At 36.6% G+C, this 26,276-nt stretch overlaps 1 protein-coding gene and 1 long non-coding RNA gene across 8 annotated transcripts in view; both read left to right on the top strand.

The window, feature by feature from the left end:
- The window catches only part of LOC123869656 (CUGBP Elav-like family member 4), an 895,280-nt gene that overhangs the window by 749,730 nt on the left and 119,274 nt on the right, over positions 1-26,276 (top strand). The gene's annotated exons all lie outside the window — the stretch shown is intronic.
- Positions 20,968-21,490, top strand: LOC123869665. Its single transcript, XR_006796939.1, has 2 exons — positions 20,968-21,092; positions 21,386-21,490. It is a non-coding gene; the product is annotated as an uncharacterized LOC123869665 (long non-coding RNA).

The raw sequence follows: 26,276 nt of genomic DNA, 5'->3' as shown, positions 1-26,276 counted from the left end.
GTTTTAAACATTATAACATTTTTAAATTTTTGATTTCACGTCACCGCTAGGGCTCAAGCACCAAATATTTGACAGATGTCAATGCATGTCAATGAAATATTAGGCTAATGGGTGACGTGAAATCAAAAAAAAAAAAATAGGAGTTTCCTAGGCTACCTAGTGTCAAATGTAGGAACATTTGACGTCGGCCAGTGACCTCAAAACCTCGGCGTTTTTTAATGAGTGATTTCCATTTTAAGTATAGAATGTACCGGCTATACTGACGTATTTAGTTTATGTAAGCCCGACTAGTTTCGTCCACCGGGGTCCTTAGGACCCATCCAGGGTCCTTCTTCATAGAGACTCGGCTCGCTGCGCACACGAGGTTTTGTTACAATTCCCTAACAGTTGTGAACTGTGCACTAGTTCACCCTGTCAGTAGCGAAAACGTCGATCGTCATTTCCCTTCAATTCGACAGCCCTATTCAAATAACATGGAAGCGCGTACAAAATGTAATAACATAGGAGTCGCACGCGATTCCGTCCGTGGAAAGTAATTAAACGTAAACGCGATATTTTGACGCGATGACACTGCCAAGTGCCATTATTAACAAGTATTCGGTTACATTTAGTAATTAACAGTTTTCCGTAATGGCGTTAAAATTAATGAATGTGAAGTAAAATGGTCGAGGAGCTCTAAAGTTTGTATTACTGAGTAAGTTTTTGCGCGAAAACCTGTTCATTAAAATAAAACCAACGACCTCTATGGACTTGATGGGGCTTTTCGAACAAAAATCGTGTTCTATGAAGCATTTTTTACATAGACTAGCGCTTGGCTGCAATCAGACCTGCTGGCAAGTCATGATGCAGCCTAGATGTAGCGCGTTTGCCTAGAAGATGTCTATTCCCTCTTGACTTTTTATTGGAGGGGAAATCTGATGCTGGAAGGGCATTTCCTTGGAATAACCACCCAAGGCATTCCATATCCTAGTGAAACGAAGGAAGCAAATCGCTTCGTATCGTTTATCTGTCGATGCTGTCTTTAGTATGAAGCAGGCCATTTATTTATTGATAAATTACTGTAGGTACTACCAATTTGCAAACTAGTCAATTTCCATCCATTTGTACTTTTGAATAGAGGAATTTCATTTAATTTTAAAATTACGTGTACATTGAATAGTTAGTTAGTGTTCCAGGAAATATTACATGTACTTAGGTATTGAAATACTAGCTGACTCTAGCCTACGGCTAACTCCAACTTTTCGGTGAACATCAGCTAGTAACTAAGTCAGGACCCTGGGTTTATATAGATTTATTATGTATATAGGAATATGTGGTAAGTAATAATTTTGCATTTAAGAGGAAACACATACTAACTTGCCTAAGATATCCTTTGTATAGCTATATATCTCTAATGGGCCCAAAACTCTCCGGAATCGTACTAGAACGCTAAATCGCTTAGCAATACAGCTTTGGATCTAAAGACTAAATCCGTAAACACAAACTAGGTGCACTCCAATTAAGAGACGCTAACAAAACCAGCGTACACTAATATTGCGTTTCTAAACAGTCAGACTACATCCAACCTGATACGATCTTAAGAACCGCAAACCTCGCCTCTAAGACGACATAATGCATCAACCACAAATACTTAGATATTTCGAAATGCAATGTACTACGTTAGTGAGCGTCCACACCTAATGCCAGTCGCCGATTGCACAGTTCACGACATTTAGGAAACTTCACACTAATACCTATTATAAAGGTGAAAGTTTGTGTGTATGTGTGTGTGTATGTTTGTTACTCCTTCACGCAAAAACTACTAGACGGATTTGGCTGTTTGGAATGGATATAGATAATATCCTGGATTAGCACATAGGCAGTTTTTATCCCGTAAAATCAAAGAGTTCCAAGAGTAGTTTGAGCACAAGAGCAATAAATTACATGTAAATAGCTTTAATTAACTATGAAGTGATTGAGGCGCTACAAATTAATAAATAATAAAAGGCCATGTTGGCCGTTGCCCTTAATTGTCGCGTCATTTGACGGAGTTGCCAGCTTTCATCAAAAAGCAACGCAGTTTTCTTAAAGAGATGACGATGCAACTTTCCTTTCTGTCAAAGCACCGGCCCGTTCGGTCCAGCAAAAACAAATCTTAATTAAAAAACACAACTGCTTGCCTAAACTTGAACTAAAAATAAAACTTTTCACATTAGAAAATTAGCCGCCATATAATTTTTTTTTTTTCAAAAACAACAGCCAGTATCACTTGAAATGATATAAAGATTCTTACGCCCCATACATCCTAATCTGTTAAAGCGTTTAGAAGTTATGGCAGAATAAACCAACTCATACACATATGTGCATGAACCCTGAAAATATGACAGCAGAAAATTGGAGCAGTTGTGTAAAAATAGCCGATTGCATTTAATTTTGTGTGACATGCCATATTGAGCAATGAATCTGTTTAACCGATTTTAACAAAATTTGGTGCAAACACAGCTTACTCATACATCTGCATAGACTACCTATATCCTTGAAAATCAAAGAGTTCCCTCAGGATTTAAAAAACTAAATCCACGCAAACGTAGTCGCGGGTATCAGCAAACAACTCATAAATGCGAAGCCGACAAGTCAGCTACTTACAACTATTCAAAACATTAACCTGTAAACAGTTTTTTAATCGGGCTAAAACTCTTTGTCTACACGCTCTCCTATGCGTGTCGCTCAATGGTTTTTAATAAAAGCGAATGGCAAACAGGTATGTTTAAACTATGGTTGATGGAGCACGGAACGGGGGACAAAACAAACACAGCTTAATGAGTATTGGGTACCTGCGAGACACGGTCAGCTTATGCGAATCAGTATAAACCTGAAACATACACGATGACGTTTTGCGTCATCATTCCTCATACGCATGGCTAAGTTTTGGAATACTCTTCCGCGATCTATCTTTCCTACTAATTACAATCAGGGTATCTTTAATGAATTGGCATCTTTTAGGTTAACATGTTCCATCTAAGGCCACAACATCTTTTTCCATCAGGTGTAATCTGAGGACAAGCGCGTGCGTATACTGAATTTAAAAAATGCGCGATGTCGTTGCGCGCAGATCTCCGGAATAAAAAGAATCCTATGTCCGTCTTCAGGATGCAAGCTATCTCTGTATCAAAGTCAAAATGGCTTAAAGGGTGGGCCATGAAAAGCTAACAGACAGACAAACTTATGCATTTAAAATATTAGTAGAGTTATGAATCACAAAATATACTCCATAATAATATACATAATATTATACAAAGCCTGTAATCAATACTTTAGCATAAATGAAGTTTTCTACTCTTAACTAAGTAAGCCTTTAAGAAAGTAAGTAAATAGTAAAGTTGTAAAAAAAGAGTTAACGATTTTCTGCTGATGAGGCTTTAAGGGCAGTATAAAAATAATAATAAAATACTCTTTCTACGAGTGACACGAAAACGTGTCTAGGAGAAGACTTAATACCCTTGATAGATACAATAAATTTCATGGCTATGTGGGAAAGTTATTTTTGCTTATTAATTGATAGTTATCTTTTAGCTGAAAAGAGTCTAAATTAACATTGGTTTCGTACAAAGTACGTCGTACTTAGAACGTTACAAGGAAACATGGCAACAAACGAAGACTAATCACCCCATGCACACCATATATTTTTCTGCCCAAATGATCCAGTAGTACGCAAAGGATGTTGCGTAGAGCATCACTCCTAGAAATATTAGGTTTTTTATGCCCATAACCGACCTCCTGACCTTCAAAGTTATCGTTGTTATGTTTTTTAGTAAAATTGGAGTAAATTTACACTCGATCCGGACCCTCGAACAAGAAGGTAAACTTTTTTGGATCGTTAAAATGATATTCAATAAAATTGTTGTAAAAAAGGGCGAGTTTTATCGGCAGTCGACGGTAACTGAAGGAGGGAGAAACCCTAAATTACGTTCCAAGTCAACGACTATAAAATATTGACTTAGTCTTTTCTTTTAGGAAGTATCCTTTCATTCAATATTTTGAGATGGTAAAATTTTATTCTATCACAAGAAATCTATTCAGCCATAGTTGCAGTAGGTATCCAGTTGGGGTGAGGGTGGAAGGCGAGCAATGCCGAGGATGTTGAGAATGGGAACCCGGAGAGGGAATTGTCCTTCCCACGAGCCCTGGCCTCCAAGAGGACAAAGTAGCCTGGGCACGGGGCGACGGACCGCCCCGTGCCTAGGCTACTTTTTATCCCGGAAAATTAAAGAGTCCCCATAGGATTTTAAGAAAACCTATATCCACGCTGCCGAAGTCGAGAGCATTTTTTTAAAATTCAAATACAAGTTAGCCCTTGACTGCAATCTCACCTGGTGGTTAGTGATGATACAGTATAAGAAGGGCTAACCTGGAAGGGATATGGCAGTTTTTATAAAAAACCCATACCCCTTTGGATTCTTCACGGCATCGTACCGGAAGGCCGAATAATAAATAATCTAATAAAGAGAATAATTTCGAAATTATCCAGCAATTTTGCCAAATTCTTAATAGTTATTATGATTAGCCGTCCCCTGAGTAATTTTTTACGTCTTTGTATCGTAAAAGTTTACGGTAAAAATTACCGAGGTTGTAAAGATTTTATTATAATATCGGTAAAAGCCTCCTTTTTTTAGGGCCTCTTTCCTATTTAATGATATTATAATATTTTTGCTATGAGACTGATTTTTTTCTTGTAATTTTAATGAAGATATATCGTGTTGAAACATCATTACATTATCAACATCACATCAACCCATCACCGGTGCTTCTACTCAACTCACGGGTCTCCTCTCAGAATGAAAATGGCTTAACAGGGCTCTCTCCGTCACTCGCTTCATACAATCGTAGTTCCAATTTCATTTGAATATTAAGCAACAAAAGTCCATGAAATTTTGCAGACATATTCTGGAAACTAATATCTGTGTCTGTGGTGTTTTAGATTTTTCTAAAAATATGTAGTTTTAAAATTACAGGGGCTCAAAGATTTGTATGTAAATTTTTCAGACCGCGTAACTTTGAAATTGAATATTTTAACAGAAATCTGGAAAACCACAAACATAGATATTAGTTTCTAGAATATATCTGCAAAATTTCATGGACTTTGGTTGCTTAATATTCAAATGAAATTGAAACTACGTTTGTATGAAGCGAGTGACGGAGAGACCCCTCTTAAGCCATAGTCCACCTCCTTGTACAAGTGTGAATTGGCAGACTTAACCAAAACACTATGAAGAACTTTCAAACATGTAGTGTCTTTAATATGTTTTCCTTCACTGTTAAAGTTATTGCTTAGGACTCATATATTTCCGAAAAATTTGAAACGTGTGCCAGAGATTAAAGCCTTTTTTCCGCTGGTAAAGAACAAGGCCGACATCTTAACCACAAGCCCGTCACCACTTCTATCATGATTATATTATCGTTCCTGGTACAAAACTGTTATATTTACACATAATTCAATCTTTGTTTCAGGTAAGCTAAAAGGATGATCGCTGAAGAATATCGAAGTAAGGGTAGTTTCTAATGTTTAAGTTTGGCTGCTGAAGAAACTTATAATTAACAATAAGCTAAATAATAATACAAAAGCAATAAGTAGGTATATAACATTCATTTAGTAAGTAAATTCAAAGAATTTTCAGAGGATTTTTAGGGTTCTGTACCTCAAAAGGAAAAACGAACCCTTATAGGATCACTTTGTTTTCTGTCTGTCTGTCCGTCGTGTCTGTCAAGAAACCTATAGGGTACTTCCCGTTGACATAGAATCATGAAATTTGGCAGGTAGATAGATCTTATAGCACAAGTACAGGAATAAATCTGAAAACCGCGAATTTGTGGTCACATAATTAAAAAAAAAATGTGTTTCAATATTCAAAGTAAGATAACTATACCAAGTGGGGTATCATATGAAAGGGCTTTACCTGTACATTCTAAAACAGATTTTTATTTATTTTTATGAATAATAGCTTTTGATTTATCGTGCAAAATGTTGAAAAAAATACCCAAGTACGGAATCCTCAATGCGCGTGTCTAACTCGCAATTGGCCGGTTTTTTTTTTTTAAATATATATATTAGCGCTTGGCAGCCTAAGATAGAGCGCGCTAGCCTAGAAGTTGCGTATTCACTCTTGACTTGAAGGTACCCATATTATAGGTGGAAGGGAAAACTGATGCCGGAAGGGCGTTCCATATCCTAGCGGTTCGGATTAGAAAAGAGGAGGCAAAGTCGTGGGCATCAAAGCTTGTTTGCACTGTATCTCTGCACGCAAGTTAGTCTGTAGCTCGCCTGAGGCGCGGATCGGGCTTGATGTTGGGGATCAAATATCAATCTGTGAGATGCTTCGCTCATGCGAACACGATTGGGAATATATTCCGCGCGCATCGCATACCCCAACTAAAAACTTATACGAAGCTAACCATATACCGTGAAATTCGACAAGTTGCGCCGAAATTCACCAAATTTGCGCCCATTCTTTCATTCCTGCGGTTGAAGAAACATTCAATAATATTGATTTATATTATAGGCCGTAGCTTTTATACGGAACCAATACGGTGTACGATAAAACTCGTCAAAAATACCAAATTGTTGATGATTCTTTCATTTATACCGCCACTAGCCGATGCTCGCGACTTCGCCCGCGTGGACACACACACACACACACACACACACACACACACACACACACACACACACACACACACACACACACACACACACAGACACAGACACACACGCACGCACGCACGCAAACTTTCGCCTTTATAATATTAAGTGTCATAGTGTGATTATCTTGCTTGAGTAATTATTTATTACTAGCTTATGCCCGCAACTTCGTTCGCGTGGTAGATCGCTTTAGGGGTTGAAATTTTTAAAATTCTTTCTTAGCTAATGTGTACGTATACTATCTGCATCACATCACACTAGGAGAAAGTTTGTATGCGTGTGTGTGTGTGTGTGTATGTTTGTTACTCCTTCACGCAAAAACTACTAGACGGATTGTGCTGAAATTTAGAATGGAGATAGATTATACCCTGGATTAGCACATAGGCTACTTTTTATCCCGGAAAATCAAAGAGTTCCTACGGGAATTTTAAAAACCTACATCCACGCGAACGAAGTGGCGGGCATCAGCTAGTGAGAAATAGCATAGCATGCAGTAGTTTGAGTTGTGCGTTGATAAATCAGTCCGTTAGTCACATTTTCCTTTTATAGATTCACAATACATATTATTGAGATTATAGACACTCATCTATAATCTCAGATAGGTATGCCTACTGTAAAAGCCACGTAAGTACACACAACTTACACAACTCCGTACAACTTTCCAGATCAATCTTACTTTCCCTTTCCGAATAGATTTTATTTTCGATGTACGATTCCTTTCCCAGCCATCAGTGTCTATTGTACTTCAATTCGGAGGGCCTCGTACACGAATGAACGAACTAAATCTTTGTTACAATTTCTAAAGGTTTATATTTTTTATGTTGATATGAAATTCGCGTATTGGTAGTTTATGATTTGTGTACTGTATATCTACTAAAATGTATTATTAACCATTTTTTTATACATCACTTTTTCTTCATAATATTTGCGAATGTGTCTAATTTGGTCTGAGCCTACATTTGGGTAATTTTAACATTAAAATATTTCAGCTGCTATCACTAAACGCTTTCACTAATTTCAAACTGAAACTAAACGCTAATTATTTAGTAGAAAAATTCAAATTTTTTATTTAACAAGCAGTTTCTTTGCTTTGCCCATCTCTATTTACTTCACAAAATATTATTGTAAAACAAAGACGCATACCGCCGTTGACTGTGAAGGAACTAAATTAAATGTTTAAACTTTTCATAAGATTTCAAGCGATTTCAGGTACTTAACTATACAATAATTATTAGGACATCACATATTATAGTTATAGGTATTTCAATTTAATTAAAAATAGGCCCATCACGTGAAGCCGTGTCGAGTCATCAAGTAAATCTATTTTCTACAAATTACATCATAATTATCATGTATTAAAAATCTACTATACCTACGTGTTGATTACAAACTGAGTGTTTAGTAATTGTTTTGTGTTCAAACTTACAGTAAATATTGTATAGTGTGCCCCAAACAAACAAGCTTTTAGCCTTACATAAACTGGAGGTCGAGCGGTCGAAGCTTTTTACGCAAAATAAAATATAGTATAAATATATCAAAAATGATGAATAGACTGTCCGTTACATAAATCAGCGGAGCGTGAACTCGGAGGTCCCCGGATCAGATGGGCCTATTTTTTGCTACATCTTTAAGAATCACATTGTTCTGTCGGCAATTATAAAGCTTAGGGCCTTAGTATACCTACCTTTTGTATATATTTCAGCATAATGATGTATGCCTTGATACACAACTGTACTTCTTTATAATATTATAATAGTGTAGAAGTGTAGATTGGAGATCAGCTTGCGCCTGACGACAATCTCGCTTAATAAAAACCAATGAATGAGATCTCGGTTGGAGTTCGCTTGCTTAGAAAATGCCTATTCACTCTTGCCTAGCTATTTAGGTTATACTTGGTATTTATTAAACACAAACGCCGGAAGAGTATTCCACAACTTAGCGGTTCGTATCACAAATGAGCAAAAACGTTCAGTACGATAAATCTCTGTCGCTGTCGAAAAAGCTGTCGCGATCAAGGCAATACCTGATGCCGTAACTGAACATTGTGCTAGTGCCCTAAGAATTACATTGTTCTGCCGGCAATTATAAATTTCCCCGCTCTTAATAAAGTTGACGTTTTGACACAAAGACCTCCTTGGCTTCTTTGCCTCCCTCCGCCACCGCTCCGCTCCGCTCCCATTCAAATCATTGTGACTTCTTTTACGACGTAATAATGTCACTTTCTGCACTTGAAGTTAATCTTTTTAATTAATTTTTTTCAGGGAATTAAGTTTTAGGAATAATAATTTATGGGGAATCAATTTAGGGTTTCTTCTGGTTTAAATGGATTTCATTCATTCATTCATCTATACGGGTACGGGAATACCCCGTAGAACAGAAGAATACGGGTTTCCTCTCAGAATAAGAAGGGCTTCAATCATACTCTACCGCGCAGGCTAAGTGCGGATTGGTAGACTTCACACACCTTTGAGAACATTATGGATAATGGAAACTCAGCGTTTACTTTTATTCCATCTTGGACTTCATCATGAACCATCGAGAGCGCAATGCCGACGAAAACAAAAGGTCCCATATTTTAAAAGAGCGTAAATATAAAATAACCTTTATGACACTTCCAAATTTGCAAAGAAAATCATTTTCCACACACCTCTACCTGTATATTCCGCCATCCACGTAAAATATTGAACAGCGTATACTCCCAGTCGATGCAAATTGCCTTGGAGGAGCGAGCCCTTAGGGAGTACCGTGCATTCGATTACGTGATGAATTCTGTCTGTGCTGAACTAGTCAGAGCCCACAATTCCGTCTCAGATGACAAACAAAATCTTAGACGTGGTATTTGATTTCCTTCGCATGTTCTTAGATGTTTTGTTTGATATTGCTCCTATTCTCTCTAGTATGTTCTTGCATGCCTAGTAGATATGACAAAGTTTAACAGCTGCAGTGTAAAGTTGCACTTTTTTTTAAAAGAATATTAGCCATGTTAGTCCTGACTAATAAAGGGGAATCCCTTTCCACTCCAACTAAGCGTAAAACTTGTGCTAGCAGTAGTTACGACAATAGTGCAACGGTGGGATTTTAACCGCCGACCTTTCAGCGTTCTTCTTTTCCTCTTTGATTTTTTCAAAAATTCTTGCAAAAGGCTGATACTCTCTCATCATTGGCTAAAATGTAGCTAGCAAACTACGTCACCTTGGTTTTCATAGACGTTTTATTGACTTTAGTCAACGCTTTATGCGGCCGCTATTGGACTCTATTCATAGGAAACATAAGATATTTTAAGAAACAATCTTTACCTAAACAATTTTATTATTATCAGTGGGCGTCTACTCTCTACTAGGCCCAGATCAAAAATTGTAATTCGTATCTTAGTAATTATTCACTCATTAATACCTACTCTCTCACTCTCACTCGCATACACTCCTTCATTCACATTAAAGGAATCCTCCGTGCGTCGATGATAAAATAATTAAACGACACGAGTTCCTTCGTAAAAATTTAGTTTTAATTTTTTCTCACAACAACATAAAATAAACAATGATAACAAAAACAGTCTTGACGTATATATTTTGAGTGAAGGTTTTTTTTCTTTTTTTCAAACTTTTATTTTTAAATAAGAATGTGTGTAACCTACACACATCATATCACAAATATTTATTTCCAATAAATATTTGTGATCGTCTTTTTAATCCCCAACCCAAAAAGAGGGGTGTTATAAGTTTGAAGTGTGTATCTGTGTATCTGTCTGTGGCATCGTAGCTAATGAACCGATGTTAATTTAGTTTTTTTGTTTGAAAGGTGGCTTGATCGAGAGTGTTCTTAGCTATAATCCAAGAAAATCGGTTCAGCCGTTTGAAAGTTATCAGCTCTTTTCTAGTTACTGTAACCTTCACTTGTCGGGGGTATTATAAATTTTTAATTTACACTTGTGTATTTATAATATTGGCAGTGATATAATATAGGTTAAATATAGGTTCGTACCATAAACCAAACTATCCATGGGATGATAAAGTAAGTTTGAATTGTTCCCCAAAAGTGTCTAGGTGGGGTTTGCAGTTCGGGGAATGCATTTAGTGTTTTGTAGGTAACAGTGACCTCTATGCGGTCTGCGGCACGCTGTCGCCACGCTCGGCCGCGTCGCCAACTAGCGAGGTGGGACAGTGTAAATGTACACGCCGAATTCAGGATGGAACTGGACAAAAGGGAATTAAAAGAGGTTTAAATACAAAAACCATGAAGTGATATGGGATCGACAGAAGTGAATTGTACTTTGTCATGTTATTCATACTAATATTATAAATTCGAAAGTGTGTCTGTCTGTCTGCTACCTTTTCACGGCCCAACAGTTTAACCGATTCTGACGAAATTTAGTACAGGGTTAGCTTATATCCCGGGGACGGACATAGGCTACTTTTTATCCCGGAAAATTGAAGAATTCCCAAGGGATTCCTAAAAACTCATCCACTTAACCGATTTATATGAAACTAGAGGATACCCGCGACTTCGTCCGCGTGTATTTAGGTTTTTAAAGATCCCGTGGGAACTGTTGGATTTTTCGGGATAAAATGTTGCCTATGTCAATTACAGGGACGCAAGCTACCTCGGTACCAAATTTCATACAAATCGATTAAACGGATGGGTTTTTGGGATCTCTTTGATTTTCCGGGATAAAAAATAGCCTTTGTCCGTCCCCGAGATATAAGCTAACCCTGTACCAAATTTCGTCAGAATCGGTTAAACTGTTGGGCCGTTAAAAGGTAGCAGACAGACAGACACACTTTCGCATTTATAATATAAATAAGTAGGACTAACATACTATTTCCGCAAAGGCAAAAGCTTTATAGGTCGGTAGGTTGAATTCTCAGCTAAATGCCGATTCCTATTTTAGAGTAGGTATATTACAGCAACCTCTGTGGTTCGAGCGGTCCGACCTTTTCACGCACGGACGCGTGGTCAACAAGCAAAGGGGAGGAGGGGGAACGGTAAATATAGGCGCGAACTTCAGGTGTTCAAAGGGTAACAACAGGGTATAGATGTGGGGTTTTACAATGAGATTAACTGTATCCACCACCGAAATGTTTCCAGTACGATGCTATGCGTAAAATCTAAGAAAAGAGATCCCGTATAGTTATATCCAGTCTTTTTAACCCCCGACCCAAAAAGAGGGGTGTTATAAGTTTGACGTGTGTATCTGTGTGTCTGTGTATCTGTGTATCTGTCTGTGGCATCGTAGCTCCTAAACTAATGAACCGATTTTAATTTAGTTTTTTTTGTTTGAAAGGTAGCTTGATCGAGAGTGTTCTTAGCTATAATTCAAGAAAATCGGTTCAGCCGTTTGAAAGTTATCAGCTCTTTTCTAGTTACTGTAACTTTCACTTGTCGGGGGTGTTATAAATTTTTAATTTACACTTGTTACCCGTCTGTTCGTCTGTTTGCGTGTCATACCCACTTTTAAAAAAAAACTAGGTATAAGAGCTGTTCATCTCAATTTTAACAAACGATTTACCGCTACACTAAAGTTAAAATTTTGAAATGGGAAAAAGATTTTCATTTCATTTCATTTTGCATTCCAATACTATTTTGTTCTTAGATTTTGCATCTCGTCGGGGAAAGTGATTTTTGGATTAGTAGGGAGCCGTAAGACATTATTGTATAAAATATTTAGATGTGGAACTTTAGTAGGTACTTTGTTTATTATTTTACCCCAAAAAAAGTGCTTAAAAGCTCTACTAACAATCATAATTAACGAAGTAAGTACACCTCAAAGCTCTCATGTTACACCGCGCACACTTCATTAATCCCTCTTTGATACCCGAGCGATACATAATCATTTAGTAAAGCACTAACTATAATGACTATAATAATTATACCCTTAGTTGATCTTAAATTACTTGAGCTTGTTAAGTAAGCGTTAGGTCTTGGATTGTTAGATTCGCTGAGACAACCTGTGACGATGAACTGATAAATTTGAACTGCATAAGCGCAATGCAATGCAATAGGCAGAGCCAATAGAAAAACCTTTATAGACCTTGAAGTCCCGTGTAGCTGGAATGGCATCGGAAGGCACAGCGTTGATAGGCCTCCCAGTACGTGGACAGATGACTTCAAACGACTCCCAGAAAGCCGCTGAGTTCAGGCGGCGCAAGTCTGCAGCGTGAAGAAACCCCTAGTTTTTTTTTCGATAATCAAGGCGATGCTTGCTCAAAGTGACAAATTTTTTGAATTTGACTTTGATGGCGCCTCAGAGTGATAAAGTTTCAGTGGCCGTGTTCTGGCGCACATCGTTAGGGCCCTTTGTCACCGGAGCATCATACAGCCGTTTTCCAGCTAACGACACTGCGCCTCGTTAGGCTGTGACTAATTTCGTGACACGGTGACGGGAAATGTGTTGATTAAAGGTTGACAAATTTCACTAAAATATATGGATACATATTTATTTATTCATTTATTTTTATTGATTTTGAAAAAATACATACTACAAAAATACGTTTTTTTTTAATTATATAGACTAGCGCTTGGCTGCAATCAGACCTGCTAGCAAGTGATGATGCAGCCTAAGATGGAGCGCGCTTGCCTAGAAGTTGCCTATTCACTCTTGACTTGAAGGTACCCATATTATAGGTGGAAGGGAAAACTGACGCCGGAAGGGCGTTCCATATCCTAGCTGTTCGAATTAGGAAAGAGGAATTTTCACCTTATGGATGTAAAGAAAGAATTTGGATAGGGACAGGCAGAAAGTAGTTTACTGTAGTCTCTTTAGAATCGCATCGCGAGCAGAGGTGCATTGAAAAAGCACCCCGGAGGGCTTCGAAACAAGTCGGGCATAGTCCGACTAATCACGTGAGTCCAGTTTGAAATATTACATGAATTTCCACATCAAAGAAGTAAGAATTTTCGGTTTCAGCTATTTAAAACAAAAAGACATGTAACCTAACTTAAAAACAGTAAAAAATATGGTCAAGTGCGAGTCGGACTCGCACACGAAGGGTTCCGTAGCGTCGTACAAGATATACCTACCTAATACCTTTATCTAGTACTCTGCAAGTCAAGAATGGTCTGCGCCATCTATATGTGATTTGGTGAATTAAATTTTTCGTGAACACATTTCAATTTTTTTTTTTTGTGTGATAATAATTCGGATCTATTTGTTTACTTGTGCTATAAGACCTACTTACCTGCCTTTCATGATTCTAGGTCAATCATGGGAAGTACCATATAGGTTTTCTTGACAGACACGACAGACGGACTGACAGACAGACAGACAGACAGACACCAAAGTGATCCTATAAGCGTTCCGTTTTACCTTTTGAGGTACAGAACCGTAAAATTTGGATCGATTTTAATATTTTTCGTCACAGAAGTCAGAGAATTTCCGGTTTCAGCTATTTAAAACAAAAAAGGCATTTAACCGACCCTCAAAGCAGCAAAAACACTTTGGGTAATATTTTCAAGGCGACAGCTCCGTTGTTTTATTCCCCAAATAAAACCCAGTGACCGTAATTTGAAGAGGTTGAGATATCGAGTACAGCACCTCGTAAATATCGCAATATACCTACTCGTGGCTCGTAGCGTCTCGCATAGGCGCGACGCCTCCACGCTATGTCACGTTTTCAGCCCAACGGAGCGAGAAATAAGTACATTTTTGCTCGTGGCTCATAATAAAAAAATAATGTCGTGTCCTTAGTTCATGTACCTGCCCGTCTTTTAACTCTGACTTGACAGATTGTGCGAAAAATACGCGTCATTGACACGGCTAGGGGTCTCTCCGTCACTCACTCCATACAAACCTAGTTCCAATTTCATTTGAATATTAAGCAACCAAAGTCCATGAAATTTTGCAGACATATTCTAGAAACTAATATCTATGCATGTGGTTTCCAGATTTCTGTTAAAATATTCGGTTTCAAAGTGACGCGGTCTTAAAAATTCACATACAAATCTTTGAGCCCCTGTAATTTTGAAACTACATATTTTTAGAAAACTCTAAAACATAACAGGCCCAGATATTAGTTTCTAGAATATGTCTGCAAAATTTCATGGACTTTGGTTGCTTAGTATTCAAATGAAATTGGAACTACGATTGTATGGAGTAAGTGACGGAGAGATCCCTGTTAATGGTGAAACTTCAGTAAAAAGCTGTTCTCAAAATATATACTAAACACTTAATCATTATTCGAACTAAGCGGCAATGATATAACTTCAGTAAAAGCTGTTCTATGTACTAAACATTTAATCATTATTCGAACAAAAGGTATTGAGAAAGAATACGATCGTGCTTTTGCTTATGAAAAAGAATTATAATGTCTTTGCTTTTGGGTCGTAAATTGACATATCATATGTTCATATTTATATCGTGCTTGTATTATTGGTAAGCTCTTTTATTGATATTATTGGACATTATTTTCATATTATAATCTCTACGATGCAACGCGTCACATTCGTAGAGACGTAGGCATTTTAGGAGCTTCTCTAGAAAGAGGTGGATTGCTTTACGACTTTTTTGTATTGAGATAATTCTCAAGAAAATAACTAGTGCAATTACCAACTTTATTTCAACACTCTAACATTATACGAAAGGCTCAAAAGTGACGAATATCTTAACACTGGACCGAGTTCATAAGACGTTGAAAGTTCTCACTGAATAGCCAAGATGAAATTTTATTTAACTTCACGGCAACGCCAACTAGTTTTCGACCAAAATTTTTGGTCCGCAGATGTTGGGAAAAGTGAAAAATGTAAATTCCTTTCAGAACTTAAGATGGAGTTCCGGTGCCTGTCAATGGCATGGCTCAATTTAAAACACGACCCTTTTTACCTTTTTATACCTGGGTAGATATTTTCATTGATGAGAAAATTGTGTCTATAGAAATCTTAGGCTATGTTCAGTAGGTAATTACTGGTCTAGCATTGATATAGAATTGGAGAAAGCGCTAACTAGCGGTTTTGAATAATTAAAACTAGTACTAATTATGAAAGCCCACCAGAGGACGTCTAATAATGATAGTGTTGGTAAATTAATTGTAAAAATACATCATAAAAGTCAAGAGAAAGTCCGCTACTTTGTCTGCGTGGAGTTTTGCTTGAATATTTCATGAACTCTAGAGAACTCTATGGTTTCTGGTATAAAAAGTAACCTATGTCACTTTCCTATGTACTAACTGTAACTATGTCTCTTCAGATCTTTAACTACAAGACATACAGATTGAAGGGCAAACCAACGAACTTAATAAGTATGGATTTTAACCACACTGTGGCATATTTTGCTTTTGAATTCGGAAAAACTTTAAAGGCCTAACTCAAAATGTTTATGTTTAGTCACTTTAGATTTTTCAACAAAATCATTCAATTATAGTAAAACACTCAAATCGAATCAATTTATTAAGAAATCTTGCACTTACATTTATACAAAAATTCACTGTTGCCTGTGTTACAGTAGAACAGACTTCAAACCCAACAAAACCAATTCAACATGTATGAATAAATAAATTAAATTAAACAATAATACAAACAACATAAAAAAAATGGATTACGGTTTATATTAAACTCTACATTCCAATTTAACTCAAAACATTACATTCCTATCTAAAAAGGAAAGAATCTTCAAAAATCCCGAAACAGCCAAAGGTAACTACGATAAAGAATACAACAATCGTGTCTGTTGCGAAGGAAACTCCAATTGTCCGTGTTTCGAAAATTCCAGAAAATTCGATACCTTTCCTCTTTCCCAATAATAAATACGATATGGACGAGCTTGGCAGTCTTGGCACTAACAAGTGTACAACCTAACCCGGCGAACTGCAGAGGTCGCTTAGGCTATGTACACATCTGTAGCTTTAACCGTGCGGCTTACAAACTTCAATAGATATATGTCTGACAGCTGATCTCACGTGTAAGTCAGAGCTATTGTGCGTATAGTGCATACCTAAGTAGGCATAGGTATGCGGATTACTTACTAGCTGATGCCCGCAACTTTGCCTATGTAGATTTAAATGTTTAAAAATCTTGTGAGGGTTTAATGGCTTATGGGATAAAGGTAGCAGCGTGCGTTTTCTGAATGCCACCTATTTATGTACCAAACTTCGTCAAAATTGGTTGAGTGGATGAGTCTGGAAAAGGTAACAGCAGACAGACAAAGAGACACACTTTCATGTATTTTATGATATCAATATGGATTTGTATGAATATAGGTAACGTAACAAAACTGAAACTAAGCAAATGGTAGTTTAAAAATTTGTAAAATAAATGTGTTGCTTCGAATAAAGATATTTCTATTATAATATATTCTATTATTTTGTAAATAACACCAGATTTTACTTTTTTTACATGAAGTTAAAATTAAACTATGTTTTTGATTCAGCTAGTACGCTTACCCAAACACACATAGAGTACTGTTTTGTACACATACTTTTCCGAATCTATCAGTTCTACTGCAAAATAGTGTACAATTCATAGTCTGGCTAGTTTTATAATCTAACAATTTGATTGACCAGCCAAAACGCAGCGTAAAAACTGCATGTGTGCATCCCGCGTTAAACAACAGAGAATGTCGTTATTTACTTTCCAACCAATCTACCGCTTACTGCCTTATAAATTGGAAAGAATTCTTTCACAAAAGCACTTTTAATGAGACCTTTACGGACGCGGAGACTTTGATGCGATAACTTTTTTCGATATTTTCGTCTCCCCGTAGAAAAATATCACCTGTCCCCTTCCCACCTGAAAGGGGTGACATCCAGTCGTCTCTATCACTCGTGGCTGCAAAAGAAGACCGCTCCCGACATCTGCAATCAATGGAGCGTTGAAATTGAAATAAGATAGCGAGGTACTACGAGTCATAATAAGACAGTCTTCATACATTCGTTTTATGACAGATTTTTTCACATTGCGCCATATTTTTCTTGGAAACGTTACATATTCAAGCTCTAACTCAAAATATTATGCTTCATTCAAGCAGGAATTTGTGCAGAGCATCCGAACCAGTGGCACGGAATTAGATGGTTGGTTTTGCTTTAAAATACTCATAAGGAACTGCTCGAATATTGCTATCTTTGCGCTATGATGATGCTATGGAATATTTTTATCATACTTTTATTTTTATCTTAAAGTGATAGAAATCTTTGGAATTTATACTTCCAATGGACTTGATTGTAATTCTTAAACTCGTACTGCGTACATGTAGTCACTAGTCAGACTGGCGAAGACAAAATCACTATTAAACTAAAGGCCAATTAAGCCAACCGACGACGCGACGCCCTGTCTCTATGCGACCGTGCTAACTTTCTATGCTGTGGCCCAAAACACGAGACTAAGCGATCAAAATTCGAGACGCGTGAAACAAAAATACGTGCAATAATATTAACACCTTATTATTTAAAATGATTTTCATGTTCTTCAGTGGTTTCAGATATGTTAGAATTTGAGTAACATACATATTTATTAAATGAAATATATTAAAATCAAAACTTATTTTTCTATGTCTTAATTTTCCAGAATTAATAAGCATTTTATTTAAAGTTTCTCTCAGAAACATTCAAGGAAAGTCAAGGATCATATCGCGACTGATCTATTTAGCGAACTTTAATGTCCATATAGGGTGGAAATAGGGTGGTTGTTTGAGCCCATTGTATCCACGCTAGGAGCACAAAAACTATAGTTAAACACAATAAAAAAAGTAAAATAGAAGTATTTATATAGAATAGAATAGAATAGATTTTTATTCAAATAAACTTTTACAAGTGCTGTTGAATCGTCAAATAATTTACCACTGGTTCGGAATGCCGTTCCTACCGAGAAGAACCAGCAAGAAACTCGGCGGTTGCTCTTTTCAATTGTTCAATTTACAATAATATTCTGAATATATTTCGATGACAATTCACGCTTATATGTTGTTTTTAATTCAGCCATTATCTATCCTATCTACACCGAAGCGTCTGTCTTTTCGGTGATTCTCAGATTTGGCGCAAATCACATATCAGGTCAAATAAAAAAATAATGAATGAAGTTACAGATGAGAATTGCATTACAAAAGAACTCTTGTATATTCAGCTACGGGTGCCCCAAAATTCAAAATTGTAACTACAAAGGTTACTTCAGAAATAATATTTTTGATATTAAAAACTCACCTCCTTCTACGGGTAAAACAGGAGTCTCAGGGAAAATCGCTATGATTTTCAAAGAAGACGGTTTTAAACGAGCTCGAGTTTTTCACATATTATTATATACATCCTGAGAAGCAATTAAAATGCATTTTTACACGTACGAATCATTTAATTACGTCATAAAAAAATAACAAATGTTTGGCACAGAAAAAAAGTCATTACCTGCAACTGAGATGGCACCTCCAAAATATCCTTCTAGTATACATATTGCCATCCGTTCTCCCCTGCCCCGTACTAAGTCCTAATCAGCCTATCTAGGCATGTTGCGGAAAGTGGCCGTGCACTTGTAGAAAAAAAAATATTTACGCTTTTGGTGCCAAAACTGGTGTTTGGCACGACTTTTCACTCTTTACCTTCAACATCATTTTAGGACAAATAATTAGTTTTTCTTAATAATTTTATTTTCTTTCATGTACTAATAACAACATAAGTATCTAGTTTGATGTTCATATATATTGCATTTTAAAATACGACGTTAAAAAATTAAAACTGCCAAAACCTCATTTACGCTCTATCATTACCGTAATTTTCCTTCCGTTTTTAAATTGAAGGTAATGATGTTGAATTGAAGGAGGTGATCAATTTTTCAGGAAATAATGTTGTTCCAAAATTGTGTAACTAATCAGTTGAATTAGTAGCCCATATTGTTACAAGCAATTTAGAAATAACTATTCAAAATCCTTGCAACTCGAGGTATTTCAATATTAAAAATAACCATCATATATCGATTTTAGAAACTACCATAGTGAAAAGAAATAGTCAAAAAACGCGCGAAAAAAAATTAGCGCAGACTAAAAACACAAAAAACAAACAAAAACGAAGAACTAAACAAAGATCTAGAAAAATATGCGAAACGTAAAGAAGAATGATGGAGTCCTTTCATTCCTTCTTGGATATTAGGGCTGCAGCAGTTGTTTTCTAGGTCTCCCTACGTTTGGTTGCTGTTTTGACATGGTTCCACGAGAATTCCACTCTTTTAAGGTCTGCTTCAATGGGCCTCCTCTAGGAGTTTGTTGTTCGACCAGGTCTCATTTGACCGCCAGGCTGCCAGGTAGGCAGGTTTCAATAAATGCCGCTTGAGCAACGTTTTCTTCCTCTCTTCGCAAAATATCCAATCACAATCGCCTCAAAGCTATTTCCTTATTTACTGGGAGTTGCTGGCATTTGTACCACAAGTCCTCATTTCTGATCGTGTTAGACCAGAAAATGCGGGGAATAACACTGAAACTCTTATTGTGGAAAACCTGAATTCTGTGGATTAGCGATATAGTTGTTTCCACGTTTCACACCTGTATAAGAAGACTGAATTTACAAGCGATTCAAACAGAGAGAGCTTTAGCTTTTATAATCCAGTTATTGACATCAGCCTTGGCACCGCCGCTAGGAGAAATGATGCTACCGAGGTTATAGAACTCCTCCACCTGTTTAATTGGTTTGTCTTCTAAATAAAATGGTTCTGAAGCAGTAGAACTTATCCTCATCTTCACTGTTTTCTTTGTGGTTATCGGCAGACCAGTTAAGGAACTTTGTCTTGTAGGTATTTTGATTTGGACTTAATGTATTCGAGTCAATCTGATATGAGAACAATGTCATCCGCATAGTCAAGGTCTTCAAGTTGCCTACTGCTCCATGATATCCCTTTCGGACTATTGGTGACACGACGCATAACTTCGTCGATAAGCAAGATAAATAACAGTGGTAAGGAAGACATCCTTACTTAACTCTACGGATTATTTTGAGACTAAAGAAGAATAGAAAATCAAAACTCTTTGTTGACTGCAAGACAACAAAGAGTACAGAGAAAAAAAATACTTGAAAATTAAAAAAACATATAGAAAAAATAAAAAGAAGTAAGCCGATTGAGAAAATACTGTTTAAGATAACAAGGGATTTAGAAGAAAATCATCCACAGAAAAATAATGTGTAATGTGAACATACTACTCCTATAGTTATAAAAGATGTTATTTATTCGTCAAAACCTCTACAATTGACGTCAAGGGCTAGCTTTGTGTAATATACATTGTCGATGGTGTATGTCAATAATTATTAGGCTTTTGTTTCGACGGTTTGACGTGTTTTCGAATAAAATGGCGTATCGAAATGACCATGGTTATTAACTTCTGGTAGTATATTTCAGTGGCGACGAGGATGGGATTATATAAAAAACCTTTACAAGAAACTCTATCAGTTAAACAAATAAAACGGAAGAAGTTTCCAGGAAAGCCAGGAATTCACCAAAAGTAAAAATACTTTCTGATGTACGTTTCCATTGGACTAATACTCCTTTCTTTATTAATGGCAGATTACCTCTTAAAGATAGTACGCGTACGACTGATACTGGTCATGTCTGAGAACATGCCCCAGATAACCGACCTTTCTGCATTTGATCGCCAAAATTAGGTCTCTATCTTTACCGATGCATCTTTGTCATTTTTATTTTTTGAACCCAACTTACTCGCAGTAATTTTCAGTAGCAGTTGCTTATTGCGCAGTACTTTTTTCATTTTCATGAATAATTCACGGGCAATTTCAATTCAGGTCTTTATTTCAGAATCTGGATCCCATTCTTCATTTACCCATGTACCAAGATATTTGTGCATTGAAACTCTTTCGAGTGTTGTACATGTGAGAGTTCTTATTGAGGTTTGTTGCGGTTTTCTTGATACTGTACATAAACTTAGTCTGCTACATTTATAAACGCTATCTATTATTTTCTAATGATCTTGGGAACTAGAAGCCAAAAAAACAGTATCATCAGCGTATCTAATATTATTTATATTTATTTGTTTACCTTGACATCCCATTCCTTATTTTCCAATGCTTCTGAGATGATAGCGTCTCAGTATAAGTTGAACAGAAGCGGAGATAAGATGTGTCCTTGTCATACCCTATGGCCTACCGCTACTTCATCTGTTTCCTCAACTTCAACTATTACTGTCCCAGTCTGCCACCAGTAAGGGTTCTTAATGATCTTTATTTCCTTGCCAACGAGTTCAACATACTGCAAACGACGAATAAGTACCACTTGATGTACACGGTCACAGGCTTTCTCATAATCAATGAAGGAAATTCATATATCAGTTTGCATGTCTCTATATTTTTGGACTAGTACGTTTATAGCAAATAATGCTTCTCAGGTTCCAACACCAAATCTAAATCCAAACTGACTCTCATTGAAGTAGTTGTCACATTTATTTCTAATCCCTTAAGAGCTCATAAGTAGAAACATCTTTGGAACATGACTCATGAGGCTGATAGTGCGGTATTCATTGCATGTCTTAACATTCCCAAGATGTTGCAATGATTCCTTGACATGTGTCTGCGAACATATCATTTTCTATAAATCGTTTTACAAATTCTTTTTGACTTCAGGGTCCAAAATTGGTTTAACTTTATCATCAACTAAAATGTTTATATACGACACCCTTCGCAGGTCTACCATTTCTATGCAAATTAAATAATCATGTTTTCGCTCATACTGTTCTATCACCAAACATTTGTTTTCGTGATAATATGCTCTCGCAGCATGATTATTTTATACATTTCAAGTAAAATTTATAGGTGATGATATGTCTGGAATAATATTTTTGTTAAAGTTTGCAATATTTCCGTTATTAATTCTGTTTACTTGATTAATAAGATGAAGAAACACGTTATTTTTTGAAAATGAAATATTGCTTCATTACCATCAGATAAACATCAACGCCTTCTCCACCAAAATCATTACCAGCACACTAGAAATCATTACCTTCAGTAACTGAAAATTTCAAATGCATATATCTCTGAAATTCATGGGTGCAATTTGATATAACTTGGTCATTCTTTTTAATTTCACCTATATTTTAGTTTAGTTCAGCAATTTTCACAATTTAAAAAATTCTCTTATTTTCTCCGATTTGCGCCAAATCAGAGAAGTACCCTTTTACGAGGCTATAATCTCGCATATAAACAATACATACACAAGATATCATCTAACATAAACTTTAAAACCTAAGGCTCTTTTTATGCAAACGCATAAGAATATAATATAATATTAAAGCTATCCGTGAAGATTTTAAGAATTATATTATAGGGATGTAGCCTCATTTCCACAGCGATTTTCAAACGACTAAAACCAAGGTAAAGTCTGTGAAGTGTCTGTATTTTTGTTTGCTAACTTTCAGGTTCATCTATTTAGGTGATTTTGATGAAATTCATATAGAGTCAAAGTCAAAATCATTTATTCAAAGTAGGTACAATTGTACTCTTTTTGATGGTCGAAATTGTTAAATTTGTACGATATAGTGGTGATAATTAATTACGTTACTTAAAACTAAAGCTACGAGGGTTTCAAACGCGCCCAAGTCTGAGAGAGATAACTTGCATCCCAAGATTGGGCATAGGCTACTTTATAACTTGGAAAATTGGGCGTCATCCAATCTAGTAATATCTAAAACAGAAGTTTATTATAGGTATCACAGATGAAATTGCTAAAGATCTGAGTGTAGACAGTACCTATGCGATAATTTCGTTCCCAAGTTTCGAAAGAGTCATTAGTATAAGCCTGCAATCGAAGCGAACTTATAAAAGTTATGGAGCCCGTGTGATAAACTATAAAAGTTTGATCGTGTTCGGAATACACGAATTTGATTTAGGCTTACGTGTTACTTTGTTCATTGTTATGTTATTTATTATGTTATTGGATTATCGTTTATTTCGCCAATAATAATAGAAATATGTGATTATTCTTCTGTAGTGTAGCTTGTCATGAATAAAAATTCACGGCGCTTAGCGTTTTGTTTTCATATAATATTTCACAACCGGTGGGTTTTTAAAATCCTCTTTTAGTTATTGCACCAATTGTTAAGAGGGCTTTTGTTCGTAGTGCGCTCCAAACTAACATAGTTTGGTTCTCATTTGAATACCAATTAGATTTTTTTGGTGGGAGGCTTCACCACTAGTTACCACCCTACCGGCAAAGCCGTGTCGCCAAGCGATTCACGATGCCGTGTAGAACCCAAAGGGATTTAGTAAAAACTGCCATACCCCTTCCAGGTTAGCCCGCTTCCATTTTGGACTAAATCATCACTTACCACCAGGTGAGATTGAAGTCAAGAGCTAACTTGCATCCGAATTGAAAAAAGTATTAATTAAAAACAAATCAATCAAACTCAATGTTTAGTGAAGTAAAACTTCGCCAGGAAACCTGCATGCTTGAGAGTAATCCATGCTATTATCAGAGGTATGCGAAGTCTGCTAATCCGTTCTGGGCCAGTGCAGACTATGGCCTAAGACCTTCTCATTCTGAGATGGCGATGTGTTATGATGATTTTAATTGTTTAGAGTTTTTCATTTGCCTCAAATAGGTAACTGGGCAAGCTTTACGTTTAAAATACATAAGGTATTCTAACTACTCTAAGATCAGTACTTATCTGTAGTGTACTATGAAAGCGTTAAAATACTTTACGAACTATTTGAACTCGATCGCTCAGCACTTGTAACTTGCACCAATCGCGCGTAGTTTCAGTGTTCTGCAGGCAAATTGGTTCCTTTCATGTCAATTTCCGGAATGTCTTACATTACAATCGGTTCTGTTTGTTGGCTAACAGAACTTGTGGATAATTAAGCTATCCAGGAAGAACACTGATCAGGACACTCGCTGAGACATTTCAAGGGGGAACGCTTTAGTTTTGAAATTAATTTACTTCAGTCTAAAACAGTCACTGGAGGGTTTTGGCCATTTTTATTAAATAATAAAATAGCGAGCAAACGAGCAGGCGGGTCACCTGATGTTAAGTGATTACCACCGCCCATGAACATAGTTCACAGTCTGAGTCTGTGGTTTTCCAAATTTCTGTAAAACTTACCGTCGTTGTAACGTAATGGCACGGCTACTGGCATTGCTGTTCTAGCATCACTGGTTCTTACCTTGTTGTTACACAGCGAAAAACCCTGATACTGCAGGTATGATTGTAGAAATCAAAATCTTAAAAAACCTTAAAAATCATATATACTAAGTAAGTTTATATACTTAGGTATAATAATACAGGGTTACTGGTAATATGTCGGCAATCCGTTAAGGGGGTGTAGGCGAAGTAATTTGCAACCAAATGACCCCTTATGACCCCTAGGCAAATGTCAATCATTTTCGAGTAATTTGACTTTTTGTGTTTTTTAGAAGAATTTGAGGTATGCAACTTTGAAAATTTATAAAAAAAAAACCAATGCATGAATTTTTTTATCATTAATATTATTTGCTTACTAACACTTCAATACATAATAACCAACCATAAAATGACACTTATCTTTAATAGTTTTCAAATCACAGCTACAAATCTGTACAAGTTTCATAATTTACACCAGGTGGTCTGACAAAAATGGTCGATTTATGTAAAAAATTACTGAAGAACTTTATCGGCAGAACACATGAAAAACATGTGCAACTTCTCAGCTACCCAACGAGATACAATATGGTACCAGAAATCAGAAAATGGCCGAAAAAAAATACAATTATTGTTAAAAAGACGAAATCGTCTGCAATCCAAAATTACAATAATCGTTTAGGAAGTTTAAAATAATTACGTAGATAAGTTACACTAAGCCATTAAAACTAAATTCTAAAGTTCACTTTCAAAATGTGACCCTCTATTTCTTATGCACAGGCGCATTCTTTTTCTTAATTGAGATTTTACTACATTACTAGTCAAATTGGTTCTTATTGAATTAGCTGCATTTATTATTCTAATTTTCAATTCTTCGACTGATGGCACTGGTGAGACATCGTACACTAGGCTCTTCATATGTCCCCAGACATAATAGTCCATAGGTGTCAGGTCTGGACATCTTGCTGGCCAAGGAGTTGGGCCTCCTCTGCCTATCCATCGATTGGGAAAATTAGTGTCTAACCATTGCCGAACTGTTATTCTCCAGTGTGCTGGACATCCATCGTGCTGGAATCTCATTCCTCTTCTTATTTCCAGAGGTACGTTTTCTACTAATGCAAATAAATGTTCTTTCAAAAAAGTCTCATACGAGCACTTCGTCACTTGGAGCGTACACACGTGGTCTTCCAGAATCGGATTGTCTCCTCTGCACCCGTCCCGTCTCTCTAATTCTTCGATAAACATCACTGAAGACAGACCTGTGTGGTACTCGGCGGCCAGGAAATCGGCGAAGATATTCACGGCGAGCGGCCAAAGCATTGCCGTCACAATATCCATAACAAAAAAGGATATTGGCATATTCCTCATTGGAGTACTGGGTCCTTTCTGCAGCCATTAGTCCTTTTGATGCGCCAAATTGTCGGGAGAGCAATAAATCAGAGTCCAATCACAAGCCAAATCACAGAGTATGCCAGAAACAGTCCATAAGAAAAAGCCAGGTCAATTCACTTCCAAATTCACAATGATGTAGGTACCAACTTAGGTAGAGATGATCTGTACAGTACGAGTGGCACAAGCAAA

Source organism: Maniola jurtina, chromosome 11, assembly GCF_905333055.1.
Source record: "Maniola jurtina chromosome 11, ilManJurt1.1, whole genome shotgun sequence".
In the NCBI taxonomy this organism is placed as follows: Eukaryota; Metazoa; Arthropoda; class Insecta; order Lepidoptera; family Nymphalidae; genus Maniola; species Maniola jurtina.
The sequence above is the reverse complement of the archived record's forward strand: the minus strand, read 5'-3'. Positions and strand labels throughout refer to the sequence as shown.